The sequence below is a fragment of the Pantherophis guttatus genome, chromosome 3 (genome assembly GCF_059756535.1).
Source record: "Pantherophis guttatus breed Tessera chromosome 3, ASM5975653v1, whole genome shotgun sequence".
NCBI classification, from domain to species: domain Eukaryota; kingdom Metazoa; phylum Chordata; class Lepidosauria; order Squamata; family Colubridae; genus Pantherophis; species Pantherophis guttatus.
Window position 1 is genome coordinate 173,745,575 of NC_142065.1, and position 15,015 is coordinate 173,760,589.

The 15,015-nt window shown below is 37.6% G+C and overlaps 1 protein-coding gene across 10 annotated transcripts in view; it reads left to right on the top strand.

Annotated features, from left to right (window-relative positions):
• The window catches only part of NPBWR1 (neuropeptides B and W receptor 1), a 90,228-nt gene that overhangs the window by 8,744 nt on the left and 66,469 nt on the right, over nucleotides 1-15,015 (top strand). For 4 of the 10 annotated variants that reach the window (XR_009620169.2, XR_015733379.1, XM_060681980.2 and 1 more), the window contains exon 2: nucleotides 3,629-3,754. The gene's annotated coding sequence lies outside the window, so the exon portion shown is untranslated. Of the gene's footprint in view, nucleotides 1-3,628; nucleotides 3,755-5,011; nucleotides 9,930-15,015 lie in introns of those variants that run through there. The other 6 variants (XR_004593370.3, XR_015733375.1, XR_015733376.1 and 3 more) reach the window with 5 other exon arrangements.

The following is a 15,015-nucleotide window of genomic DNA, read 5'->3' on the forward strand; positions in this document are numbered from 1 at the left end:
GAATCCATTCCACATACCATTATACTATCTTTCCTAAACTACAAATGTCCATGAGTTCAATTGTCAGTAAAGGATTTGAACCCTACTGAAAACCATTTATCTATCTTTGATAAATCCGAATTGGATGAAACTGATGATCTGCTACCTTCTTGAGATCAGCATATCTGAAAACTCCACACAGGATATGTGCTGTAAAATAGAGAAACTAAAGTCTTGTGAACTCCAAACATGGGATCATGGTGTATTGTTACATATAGTATATAATTTTCTGCTCCGAGAGCTTAAAGTGTAACTGAGAGTGACTTTACACAGACTTTAAATACAGATAAACTAGTATTTATCTAGTTCAAGAGAAACTGCCAACAACAACAGCCGGCTGTATCAGGCAAAGGCCTATTTAGACCAACATTTTATTTCACCCAGTGGCTGCCCAAATATGCATGGTATGCTTTCTAGCATAAACATAGTTGCACCCAATTCAGAAAAATATAAATTTTCTTATTCTCTGAGAAATATAGATAGTGACCATATATATCAATGCAGATGAAAACTACTTAAATGTATCTATGGCCACATCAGTGGGCATGTGAGCTCAGCTCCGGCACACATGTGCGCGCCGGCCAGCTGATTTTTGGGTCTTCTGGGCCCACCAGAAGTAGGGAAACAGGCAGTTTTCTGTCTCCGGAGGACCTTGGGGTGGTGGGGGGAAGGCCCATTTTTCTCTCTCCCCAGCCTTCAGAGCCTTTCTAGGAGTCTGGGGAGGGTGAAATCAGCCTTCCCCACCCCCACCTTGGAGGCCCTCCAGAGGCCAGAAATTGCCCATTTGCCAACTTCCGGTAGCACCGGAAGTCCCATTTTTTGCTGTCCCCAGCCTCCAAACCTTTCTAGGAGTCTGGGGAGGGTGAAAACAGCCTTCCCCACCCCCCTGGAGACCAGATAGGAGACCAGAAAGGGACCAGAAGTTGGCAAACGGGCCGCTTTTGGCCTCCAGAGAGTCTCTAGGGGATGGGGAAGGCCGTTTTCAACCTCCCCAGACTGCTAGAAAGGCTCTGGAGGTTGGGGACAGCAAAAAACGGGCCTACAGTGCCATCATTTGTCAGGAGCATGGGGGGGTTGCGTGCGCATGCGCGGGGGCAGGGCACATAGAATTATGTGTATGGGCACATGCATGTGCGACCTCCCCCTCCCCCTGCTCCTGGCACGCAATGGCAAAAAGATTATCCATCACTGATATATGGGATACATAAACCCAAAAGATAGTGTTATCTTTTCAAGAAAATTATTTAATAATCAACAATGCATTTTTCAATATTTACTATTTTGTTTTTAATATATTTATTTAAATCAATTTATGGCTCTTGATCTTACAAATGTGACCTTGTGTATCTGAGAAAGATGAAAAAAATACAATAGAAAAATATATTTTAAATATAAAATTAAATATATATAAAAATAAAAATAAAAATATATAAATATAAATATATTTATATATATTTATATATATAAATATAAAAATAAAATTAAATATATATAAAAATATATTTAAAAGCACACCACATTTGAATCACCAATAGAGGGCACTTCAGTACAGTTTATATTTTTTAGAGTGGATACAATAACTTTTTTTCCTGAAATGATTTTTATTTGTTCAATAACTGCATGAAAGTTACTCTAACTCATTCATAAATGCAGTAACTGGGAAATAATATTCTGTTGAATAGATTGATGCATCACTATAACATGCTAGTCAAGTTCCATAAGCAGGAGTGTTATAAATTTCTTTCATCCTTGTCTAAAGACATTGAAAGAAATTTAGAAAGCTTGGTCGTTCTGAACTTTATTTAGGTCCTGTTAGAGATATAATTTAACAAGCTGATTATTAAAAAATCCATCTAAACTTGAAATTCTGAGCATCCATAGCTTGTGAGAATCCATATTTTTCTATGTTTAACAGAATTAAATGGAGACTTCATTAATAACTAACTGATAATTATATGTGGTTAGGTACAATGCAATCTGCTGCTTCCTCGTGCTTGCTTGCTTTTCAAAAGTAAAAAAAAAACAAACATCAGTCATCTTTTTATTTCTTTCCAGAGATAGATTAAATTTACAAATGAATCTTGGGAGGGGTCAGGCCTTTACCACCGGTTCGCAACGGGATCACTTCTGTGCATGCGCAGATCACTGATGACATCCAGGGCAGTGGGCGGGGCCTCCCGCTGATTTTACTACCGGTTCGAACCGGGGGCAACCCACCACTGGTCAAGCCTATTTAGTTTGAGATTACTATTTTTTCAGAGAATAGTAGACAACCCATGACCCTTAGGTCAGTGTTTTAGAGATATATGGTTATCTAAATAGAGAAATAGAATGGCCATGGGTAGGCAAAAAAAGAAGTGAGAGTGAGTTCTGACTTCCTATCAGTTTCCCCATTGACTTATCTTCAGAAAGCTGACAGGGAGTGTTGGAAAGACTATCACATGTGGCACGGTGGCAATGCTAAGGAAGTGGCCCCTACTTAACCAAATTTCAATCCCATGGGAGTAATGGAACCTGGATTTTGGATGCATGCCTTAAATTAGCCCATTTCAATTATATTGCTACAAAAAATGTTGCCCATGATGTACCATTATATCCAACTGAAGATTACAAACAGACAAGGGAGTTTTAGTAGAATATAGATCGAGGTGACCCTAAAACATGTCAGAATGATAATTGAGGTGGATTTTGCAGAAAATTGATTCCTCCTCCATAGTATGTTGCTTGTTTATTTATTTGCAAACTGCATGAAAATGACACACGCATAAAGGCACAAGGAACCTACAAAATTTCAGAAAGATAAATGCAGAGTAAAATTACCAAGCTATTGTTTTTTTGTTCTGTTTGATTGATGTTAACATTCTGTTGGATTGAATTGGGGCTAACTTTAAGACATGCAATAAGATAAAGATGGATGATAGATGGAAAACAAAACAAAAGATAAGCAAAACTTGAATATCAGCATATTTAGTGCTGTAATCAGTAGAATGTGTCTTGCCAAAACTATCTTTCCTGTTTGTCAAAATAAAAAATAGACTTCAAGAGTACTGTAACTGGAAAACTTCATAAAACCACTCACTTTGATGGAAGGTAAGACAATTAGTTGTAGAACTATGCCGTATTTTTTCTTCTCTCCATACCCCAGTTGTTTTCTTATTATGGAGAGCTTAGGAGAAATGTGTTCAATTTTGCAGATATAAAATCTCTGAGTTCATCTGAATTCTCCTACCAAAAACAAATGTTTGATATAGTTCAGAAAAACTTTATTTATTCAATTTATTCAGATGTCTTCCAAATCTATCTGAAACAGATTGATTCAATTGTCGGAGATCCTAGGAATAGCAATTATTTATGAGTATACCTTATAGCATAGGATAATACTAAATAAAGGGGCAAAATGTGTGTGTATAATACATCTTTGTTAACAAATGATAGCAAAAATATTTCCTGCCACATTATAGTCATTCAGACGATTGAATAGCTCTGTGCAAGATTATAAAGTCAAAATTATAAAACTTCGTCAGATATATTCATTAAATTCCCAATAAAACCTATTTCCATATGGTTTGAGATATGTTATTTTTTCCAGAAAAAAAAAAGAACATGATGATGTTATCTATGTGGCAATAAAACATCTGCAAGAAAACAACCAAGCTCAGAGAGCAACAAGGACCCCACAGAAAAGAACATGTTGATAGAAAGCATCACTATTCAGGTAAACCTTTGCTTTAATCAATAGCTTGTATACTCATCTCTCCTTTTCCTTTCTTGCAGAAATGTTTATATATTTTAATAGCTCTCTTGCTAATTTCTCTCTTCCTATTTTTTTAAATGATCCACTATATTACCAAAAATAATTAGCAAGAAAGATGAATAATATAGTAAAAATAGAATTGACTTTCAGCAATTTTCAGACATGTCTATCTGCAAGATGAATTTCAATAGAAAAACAGCTTCATTTGATTTCTCTTGGGGAGTAAATATCTGACATTTCAAATATTGGTTTTTCAGCCAAAGCAAAAAAACCCTGTAAGTTACAGTTCAGAAAATCTCCATTACAAAGCTATAAATCAACAGGTATCTTTGCTTCTGATTCCATTGTGTGGTAATATAGCAATAGCACTTAGACTTATATACCGCTTTACAGTGCTTTACAGCCTCTCTAAGTGGTTTACAGAATCAGCATATTTTGCACAACAATTTGGGTCCTCATTTTACCCACCTTGGAAGGATAGAAGGCTGAGTCAACTTTTAGCCTGGTGAGATTTGAACTGCCAAATTGCAGTCAGCCGGCAGTCAGCAGAAGTAGCCTGCAGTACTGCACTCTAATCACTGTGCCACCATGGCTCATATAGTGTCACATGACTAGTTTTGTCATCCTTAAGAGTAGTAGTAATTAGTAGGGAAGTATTGCCCAATCTGGCAAATGGTTCTTTGTATTTCTCTTAGCATACTGCCTAGCTTATTGGGCAGTAAAAGCTGAATACAAGAAAACAATCAGTCTTTTTTTAGGGGAAAAAAACTTTTTGAGTTGAGCTCAAACCCTACTGATTATATGGACCAGGATATGCTGTTTCGTTAGTAGCAATATTCCAGTCAGCTTCTTCAGTCCTGGTTTTCTGGGCTGGTAAGAGTATTACTCACTGAAGACCATGTTTAACTTTTTTCTTTTTCTTTTTCTTTTCTTTTCTTTTCTTTTCTTTTTTTTCTTTTCTTTTCTTGCTGCTATTGCTATGATTTTAGAAATCAGTATTAGGAAGCATACCATACTCATATAAATACTACTGTAAAAAAAAAAGATTTGCGAATGTCAAATTGTGGAAGTCAGTTTAATGTCAGTTGCAACTCCTGCTCTCCTGAACAATGAAGAGCTTACTTAGAGGGCTACAAAGATAGTAGGAATGAAGAAAATGCTGATGGTACATGTTCATCTGTTGTGTGCAATTTCTAGTTTGCTATTTTGATGTTGCAGCATCCTGTGGTCAATGGTCATCTGATTGCCATTTGTGACCCTCACCATTGGATTCCTATTAGCAAAACCAATGGGAACCCATCAGGAAGTTGCAAGTGGTGATTATGAGATGCTGCAACCATATGGGATTCATCTAACAATAGCAACTGGGAGCACCAGACCTGATCTTGTAAGTCAATATGGTCATGTGACATTGTGCCTTATGACTGTTGCTTAGCAACAGAATTCCCAGATCCAATTACCATTGTTAAGTGAAATTGTAGATGCTCATACAGGTCAACAGGACCATTTTAATGTATTCAGCAGAATTTTAGGAATGAGAAAAGAAGAAAAACCACCAGTAATGAAAGGAGGAGGAAATGGAAAGGCAACCAAGGAAATAGGTAGGATACACAGGTAGGATGAACAGAAGGAGCTGGTGTGGGGAAAGATGTCTTGAACAGAAAATAAATTGACACAAGAAACCTATTAACAATAGGCTAATAAAGGGTAAAATAGAATAATGGAGAAGTAAAGAAGGGATTAATCAGGGAAATAAACTTAACCTACTTTTAGAGTCAGTAGAGTTTGCAATTCCCAGCGGATAGAAGGGATACCAAACAAAACATTTTGCCACCTTCTTAGTAGATCTTGACTCTTCAGAGGCAATAGTTAATAATACATACCTACAATAACTAGGAAAAAATAAAAATTGAAAAGATGAGATTGCAGTAATTGTGCTTAGCAGAGCAAACCATCACCCACCTGGACTTCAGGAACAAATGATGATTCCTTGGGAAAAAATGTTCCTGAGGGGCCTGAGAAGCATCATTCATTGATTTATTTCATTTAAATCTGGAGTGTCTATCCAAGATCAAGACAATGTAGCCCCCAATTTTATCCCTGCAAAATCTAGCAATGGCTCTAAAATCATTCACTTATGTGATCAAGTGAGAACTTGAACTCAAGTATCCAAAGCAAATTACCTATTAACTATCCATAAAATTTAATTACCTATGATGCCATGTTAGCCATGATTTCAAAACATAGCAAAATAATATTAAGACTTTTGTATAAAAGTCTGACATAGTTGGCAGTCTACTCAACATGAGTCTTTGATCCTGTAAGCTACCATAGCTCTTACTGTGAAAATAACTTCAAGGAGTATATAACAATACATGCAAAAATTGATCTAAATCTAGAGTGATGATTAAGCTAAAAGCGATTTAAAAGTTTTTTTTAAAAAAAGGAGAACAAAAAACTTAATCCAAATTCTGGGAGGTCTTTCCACATTTGAATATTTTTTCTATGTCATTGACTGCCACAGAATACTTCTTAAATTGGGGATATTTATTTGTTTGTTTGTTTGTATCCCACCTCTATTATTTTTACAAATAACAGCAGATGGCAAACATATCCAATATACCTTTCTCTGCCTGTTTTCCCCCACAACAGCAACAACTCTATACAGTGGGTTTTGCTGACAGAGAGTGATTGGCCCAAAGTCACCCAGTTGGCTTTCATAACTAAGGTGGGACGAGAAGTCATGGTTTCTGACTTTCTAACCTGGTGACTTAACTACCAAACCAAGCTAGCTCTTATTGAATCCAATTTCTCCCAAGTCCTTAATCTCTTCTGTTTTATGTTATTTTATATTATATTACACATTGGCAAAAAAAATCAGAACACCAAATACAAGCTGGGTGGATACAACCTCGTAGACGACTCTCACTCTGTCAAGGACCTTGGAGAACTCATCTCAAACGATCTAAGTGCCAGAGCTCACTGTAACAGCATTGCCAAAAAGGCATTAACAGTTGTTAACCTAATCTTGCGAAGCTTCTTCTCTGGTAACATTGTACTGCAAACTAGGGCATACAAAACCTTTGCTAGATGAATTCTCGAATACAGCTCATCTGCCTGGAATCCGCACTATATATCGGACATTAATACAATTGAGTGAGTCCAGAGGTATTTCATGAGAAGAGTACTCCACTCCTCTGATCACAACAGAATACCTTATGCCACCAGGCTTGAAATTTTGGGCTTGGACAACCTAGAACTAAGCCGCCTACGGTCTGACCTAAGCGTAGTACACAAAATTATCTGCTACAACGTCCTACTTGTCAATGACTACTTCAGCTTCAATCGCAATAATACACGAGCACACAATAGATACAAACTCAAGGTAAACCGCTCCAAACTCGATTGCAGAAAATACGACTTCAGCAACAGAGTGGTCAATGCCTGGAATGCACTACCTGACTCTGTTGTTACATTCCCAAATCCCCATAATTTTAACCTTAGACTTTCTACTGTAGACCTCACCCCATTCCTAAGAGGTCTGTAAGGGGCGTGCATAAGCGCACCAACGTGCCTACCATCCCTGTCCTACTGTCCTCATTTATTCGTACCCATTTCCTTTGTTCATATTCATCTTTATACTTATACCTGTTATCTCTTACATGTTTGACAAACTAAATAAATAAATAAAATAAATACAATTAAATCAGAACCACTGGTGCAACATCTAGATTCTTCTAAAATCTTGTCTATGAAAGAATAAAATCAATAAATAAGGAAATGAATGATAACACAACTTGGGATCCAAAAGATATAGCATCCATTGCAAAGATAGAGTTAGCAATGCTTAAAGAGCCATAGTGGCTCACTGGTTAGAATGCAGTATTGCAAGTTAATTCTGCTAAGTGCCGATTGCCAGCCGTTCAGCACTTCAATTCTTACCAGTTCGATATTGACTCAGTCTTCCATCCTTCTGAGGTCGATAAAATGAGGACCCAGATTGTTGGGGGCAATAAGCTGATTCTGTAAACTGCTTAGAGAGGGCTGTAAAGCACTGTGAAGCGGTATATACGTCTAAGTGCTATTGCTATTAAGAGATGTAGTCAGTCAAAGATGTTACAAACCTCTTGTGTTGGAAATCCATGTAACCTTGAATTAATTACAATAATTGGGACTGGAATTTCCATCACTAAGCCAAGCAGTTACAAAGTGTGTCATCACATAACCATGCCAGTTAGTGACGGCCACTTAGGCACTTCCAGTTGCCACTGTTAAGTGAATTCAATGCCACTTTTAAGTGCAGCTGCCATTTGTGACCTCCTGATGACTTCCCCATTAACTTTGCTTGTCAGAAGCCAGCAAATGGCAATCACAGGATTATGTGATGCTATGATGTCAAATTGTGAGCTGGTTCTTAAGTGCCTAGATCATGATTATGTGACCACAGGGACATTTGTGATGCCCAGAGCTCCTAGAATCAGTTTTAAATTCCACTCAGTCAGCACCATCATAACCTTGAACAAGTGGTTGTTAAGCAAGGGCTAACTGTATAGCTGATATGCCAGGCAAGGAAAGTCCAGTTAAACAAGCACATTCATTATTTAGTAGATCATCTTCCTTCTGATTTGCTACCTCTTTTATATTTCAACATCATCAGACATTTAAAAAGTACTATAATGGATTTTGCAAGTGGTTCGGTAATTTATTCTTCTATGGCTTCTAATCAAAATTTCATCATATTATATTGTGCTGGTAAGAATTGTGAGTGATACCTATAATGAACAAAGCATATTACAAAGCACCTTTTCTTTTACAATAAATTATTCAGACATTTATGTTAATACTATGGTCATATCTCTGTTTTTAAAAAATGCTTGTGGTTTACTTGCTTGCTTGAGGAGACATTTCCATGCATGCAGCATTAAAAAAAAGCTGTCAGTCCTAGGGAATGGCCCTTCAATTATTTAATTGTTCTGTTTCCTTGCCGGAAGTTTTCCTAAAGAAAATGAATAAGAGATATGCTCAGAAACAGAAACCTGCCATCTAAATTGGATCGGATCCTGTAAGCAAGTAGGGCTTTTTCAGGTAAAAGAGTCAACTGATTCTAATTTTGTGGCCTTATTTTACTTTAATTTCCAAAATTTCTGATTCCATATAGAATGGTCAATGCCTAACTTTCAAAATTAACTGTATTGCCTCCTACTAATTATTTTTCAGCAACGATTATGTCACTTCTATAATGATAAAGAGCAACAGGTGTTCATCAGAACATTTTAACCTGAGAAGACTGATAATTACAACAATAGAATCCAAGTTACTGGAGATAAGGGGAAATCTGAAAAAAGAAAGCTAACATAATTAAACTTAAAGGCATTTAAGTTATGTGTATATAAAATAATATAATGCACTTTTAGTGTGTATTTTTCACCATATTAGGTAACTTGAGTCATTAGGACATTGCTAAATGATTTCAACTTTGTATATTTCATCCCTATCCATCCTTGTTCATCTACAAGGTTTCCTCCTGTTATATCGTTATTCCTTAAAATTCAGTCCAATCAGGGAAAATTGGATATGATGTGTATTTTAGGGAAATGTTATAAGCAAGTTAGCATTTCTAGAGAAAAATAATTCAAATCTTAAGAAGGCTATTTTTGTTGTAATAGATTTTCTCTTTTTTAAACAAAATGTGCTCAAGGGTATTTATAAAAAATTGTGTAAAGATTATTTTCTATCAATTCTGTAAACAGCAACCTAAATTCATTCACTGCAAATAACTAGTTTTAGCAAGTCTGCATTAAGCAACTATACCCAAGTTCTATTTATTTTTAATATCTTTTATTATTGGAAACATGTTTTGTAAAATAGAATATAAAAGCATCTTCTCTGAATGGTGTGTATTTTTCAATACTTTTCAGGCAATGTAATCTTACTGTGCAATTAATGAGTGAAAACAATATTTTTGAGAACATGCCATAACATATTTCATAAATACATTGAAAAAATATGTTCTAAAAAGTATTAGACTATTTTACAGAATTAATAACCTTAAATATTTCTCTCATTCTGTTCTTGTTTTAAATGCCCTACACCTGTACATTAAAGGAGCAGAATTAAAATTATTTTGAAGATCCAATCTATTTTCAGTGTATTGTTTTGAGTTGTCAAACCTTTTGCACCACCAACAAACTTTATTGTTTCTCAGTAAAAATGTTTTAACAATATTTAAAATGATGCATATGGGTATGAGTATTTCATCAGTTTTATATAAAAACTATTGCATTAAGCATGACAGATTACCTTGAAAGAAACCCTGAGAAGGTGACTAGAGCTTTAATTTGATGAATTTCATCAAACTACTTTGTGATATAGAATAATTTTTAAATATTTCAGCATATCATTAAAACTTTAGTATAAAATAATTTACATATGTCATTGTTATCTGCTAAGATTACACTGAATAACTTGCAATAGTTCTGGATAATGTTGGCAGGAATGTTAACCAATTGACCTTTGGTGAAAATGCCTATTTAATCAGTGCTTTCTGTTTTCTGTTGAAATTGAGGAGGAAAAATCACTAATATTTTCCTCATAATAACTGCTGAATTATTTCCGATGTCTGTTTCTCAATGCATATTTAACATAAACATTATAATATAAATATAAATATTCAGCATATTCAGGTGACATGCAGGTGGGTTCTAGCAGTGATTAGTGCTTCTTTTGGGAGGGGATGGTGACCCAGCCTTTTAAGGAAGCTGTGGTCCACCCTCTTCTTAAGAGGCCATTGCTACAGTCCACCCTATTAGGTCATTTTTGCCCTATCTCATATCTTTCCTTTCTGGGGAAGGTTGTTGAGAAGGTGATTGTGTGATAGCTGAAGAGGTTCCTGGATGAAATGTACTATCTGGACTCATCAGTTAGGGTTAAGACTTGCATGGAAACAGCATTGGTTGCTCATTTGATTATTTCTGGTGGGAGTGGGATGGGGTTAGTTCATCCAGGCTCACTCTACTTTATCTCTCAGTGACCTTTGCTATCATTGACCATGGTATTCTTTTGTAGAGGCTTCAGGGAGTGGGAATGGGGAATACTTTGTTGTGCTGGTTCACTTTCTTCCTCTGTGGTTGCTCTAGTTTGCATTAATAAGAAGTGACAGATCTCGTCCTCATCCCCTGCTTTCCGAAGTCCTGCAGGGCTTGGTAATTTCTCTGCTTCTGTTTAACATCTACATGAAGATGCTGGGCAAGATCGTCCACTACCATGGGCTGAGATATCATCAATATGCTGATGATACCCAGCTATATGTCTCAGCCTATGATGAGTTAAGTGATGCTGTGATCTCCCTCTCACAGTGCTTGGAGGCTATTAAGGGCTGGATGGGGAGCAACAGCTGAAAATGAACTCTGGGAAGATGAAATAGCTCTGAGTTTGGGATTCTTTGGTCCATAGAAAAGAATGCACTCTGCATAGGGCTGATCTTAAAATGTATCTGGAAGCTTCAATTGTTAAAAAAAGGGAGGGAGACACAGTGGCTCAGTGGCTAAGACACTGAGCTTGTCAATAGAAAGGTTGGCAGTTCAGCAGTTCGAATTCCTAGTGCCGCATAACAGGGTGAGTTCCCGTTACTTGTCCCAGCTTTTGCCAACCTAGCAGTTCGAAAGCACATAAAAAATTCAAGTAGAAAAATAGGGACCACCTTTGGTGGGAAGGTAACAGTGTTCTGTGCGCCTTTGGCATTTAGTCATGCTGGCCACATGACCACAGAGATTTCCACCTGTGTCACCTTTCCTGTGGGAGCTGCATTGGCTGTTAATTTGCTTCCAGAGCCAATTCAAGCTGCCTGTTGTCACCTTCAAAGCCCTGCCTGGCTTGAGAAACGGTTACTTGAAGCACAGTATTTTCCCAATCATAATCACCTGATCCATCAGAACAGGTAGACAGGGAATGCTACAGGTACGCTCTCCTAAGGAGACCCATCTAGCAGGACCAAGAGAAGGATTTTTTCCATGTGGAACATCATCCATACAGAAATACGATTGGCTTTTTCCCCCCCTAAGGCTCTGAAGACATGGTTCTGCCAATGGGCCTGGGGACTCCAGAATGTTATGGAACCCATCAAATGGCACATTTGATTGTTGTCTCTCCTAGCTCCCACCCCCTCTCCCAAAAAAGCCACAACAAAAAATGAAATGAAATTTTCATTTCTAAAATGAAACACATGTTTATTCTTTAAAAATCATTTTGCATTAATATTATTTTGGACTTTGGTTGTTAAAACATGTATTTCACCTCAAGATTGGACATATGGGTATCTGGGATTTTTTTAGTATACTTTTTCAATTTGCAATCTCTTATTTTTATTTTTTATTATTGTTATATTTCTTACTGGGTTTTTTCCCCAAATTCTTTGTTTAAGTCAAGGTTTAAATCAATATGGAGCCTTAGTTTACCAGAGCTTTCTATATTTTTCAGCCGGAATGTATCCATGGACATCTCATCAGAGCAAGTCATACTTTATATGAGTTGGTGCTTTAAAGCTATAAAATAATCTTTTGACCTCTTCTTCAGCAATCCAAGTCCTTATGTTAAACAAGAAGGTATTTTCAGTTTATATAAATGAACTCTGTCCTCAATTCCCTTAGCAAAATGAAGACTCTCAACAGGCAGTAGCCATCTGAGCTGGAGAATTTCCTACTGCTGGCAAATGGTTCATTTTGGAAGAGAATTTAGGAATGATGTTGTGACGTAGGCCCAAGTAGTTATTACCAGACACAATCAGTCATAAACAAACATATTTTATTAGAACAGCTGAGAATTACTTCATTCTCATCTTAATCCAAATTAATTCCAAAACAAGTCCTTCAGACAAAGTCCTTCAGCCTTATCACAAACCTTTGTCTTCTTTGGCACCCTGCCAAAGGCTTTTCTTGGCTAGAACCCCACAAAGTTCAGAAACAAGAGAGGCCGACAAGAAACAATTGTAGCAACGTTGCTTTCCTACAAAGAACCCAAGAGCCATTGCTGCTCTTTTAAGCCTTATGGGAGGGGCCAATCATCTCCTGGCCTTACTCCCGAGTCGTCCTTTTTGCTTTAGCCGCTCTTGCCTTCTGGCAGTTCTTCACATGTGTGCACTAGGAACAGGCTCCTCCTGTTCCTCTGCCTCCCTGCTGTCCACCTCTGGAGGCTCCAGAATCCGTGCATCACTCCCAGATGGCCCTGGCCCCATCTCTGCCTCCAACGCAGAGCCCTCGTCTGGGCCTTCCCCTGACTCCAGGACTGACCCATTGTCCTCCCCAGCCTCCTCACTGTCCGACTCCGCTGCCAGCTCCGCAGACTGCTGGCGGACCACAACAAATGATTCACATCATTTGTTGGACCTGGGTACCTACAAGACCGCCTTCTGCCACCAGTAGCCTCTCACCGACCAGTACGCTCCCACAGAGAGGGGCTCCTCAGGGTGCCGTCGGTCAAACAGTGTCGACTGGAGGCCCCCAGGGGGAGAGCCTTCTCTGTGGGGGCACCTGCTCTTTGGAACGAGGTCCCCCCGGAGATACAGAGGATCCCGGACTTACGCACTTTCCGCCGTGCCTTCAAAACATTTTTATTCCAACAGGCTGGGCTGGCCTAACTCTTTTTAATTGTTCAATTTTAATTTGCTTTTTAAAAAGGGGTGTTTTAATTAGTATGGGCCAAATTTGTTTAATATGTTTTAATTGTTTCTGTTTCTAAGTGAGACAGTTGTTAAGTGAGTTTTGCCCCATTTTACGACTTTTCTTGCCACAGTTGTTAAGTGAACTCTTGCAATTATTAAGTTAATCACACAGTTAAGTGAATCTGACTTCCCCATTGACTTTGCTTGTCAGAAGGTCGCAAAATGTGATCACATGATCCTGGACACTGCAACTGTCATAAATATGAAATTTATTTTGATAAATAAATTTTGATCACATGACCTTGAGGATGCTGCAATGATCGTGAGTGTGAAAAACAGTCATAAGTCACTTTTTTCAGTGCTGTTGTAACTTTGAACAGTCACTAAATGAACTGTTGTAAGTCAAGAACTACCTGTATTTCCTTTGTTACATTTGCCTTCTCTTGCAGTGAAAGTGTATCTTAGTTCTGCAATAGACTCAGCAAGATTATCAATCCTTATGTGGCAGGCATTTTGGAATGTGTTAAATTATTGTACTAATACACAAAAATATTGCTTAAAAAGATAAACAACGTCAGGATGTTGTTTCATGCATACTGAAGTACAATCTGTGCACTAATCAGAGTGTAGATTGATAAATGTTATTACAGTCACAAAAATAGCAGCAGTCAGGACAATAATGTAATTTGAACAAGCTTGGAGAATCACATCAACAGACTAAGGATAATTATTAACAAGGGATCAGATCTTGTGTAGATTTGCTTTTCTGCAAATTGAATATACTGTTGAATTGTGAAACAAGCGAGTTAAAAGAAATATGCTGAGTAAAGGCTTCAAGGGAGAAAGCAACAAGACAATTTTTGCCTCCTATTTTCTCTGAGTGTCAAAAAACCGATTTAAGCAATTGGCAAGCCTAGAAACGGATGGCCTTTCTGGCAACCTCCGTTAATATTCCAGCAGGCACAGTAGTTGGAAGGCGGAAAATAATGATTTGTAATACTCTCCAATTGTTCAAGTTTTTAAACAGAAAAAGTTAAGCATGTTTTGCTATTGCACTTGTCAATAAATGTTTTCATTTGGGGGAGGGGGAGCTATCTCTCTGCAGGCCACCTTTAATGTCAACATCATCATCTGAGAGAAGCATTTAAAATTGTAAAGTAAAGAAATAACACAGCTGTCCTAATAAGTTGTTTCAGTTGCTTGGCAACACTTAAAGCAAATGTATTGAGGATTGGAGGCAATTTAAGGAATTTGGGAGCCCAACTCAACATCAAAGCTAAAGCTCCATGCCCTCCCTTTCCTGCCAGCCCTAAGTTTAAAGATATTTTAAAGACTTTGGTTATCACTATGTGTGTGTGTGTGTGTGTGTGTGTGTGTGTGTGTGTGTGTGTGTAGGTCTTTGGTTATTCGGATGCCGCCCTTCTCCAGAGACTCAGGGCGGCTTACAATGCATTAAGCAATAGCCTTCATACTTTTGTATATTTTATACAAAGTCAGCTTATTGCCCCCACAAACCGGGTCCTCATTTTACCCACCTTAGAAAGGATGGAAGGCTGAGTCCACCTTG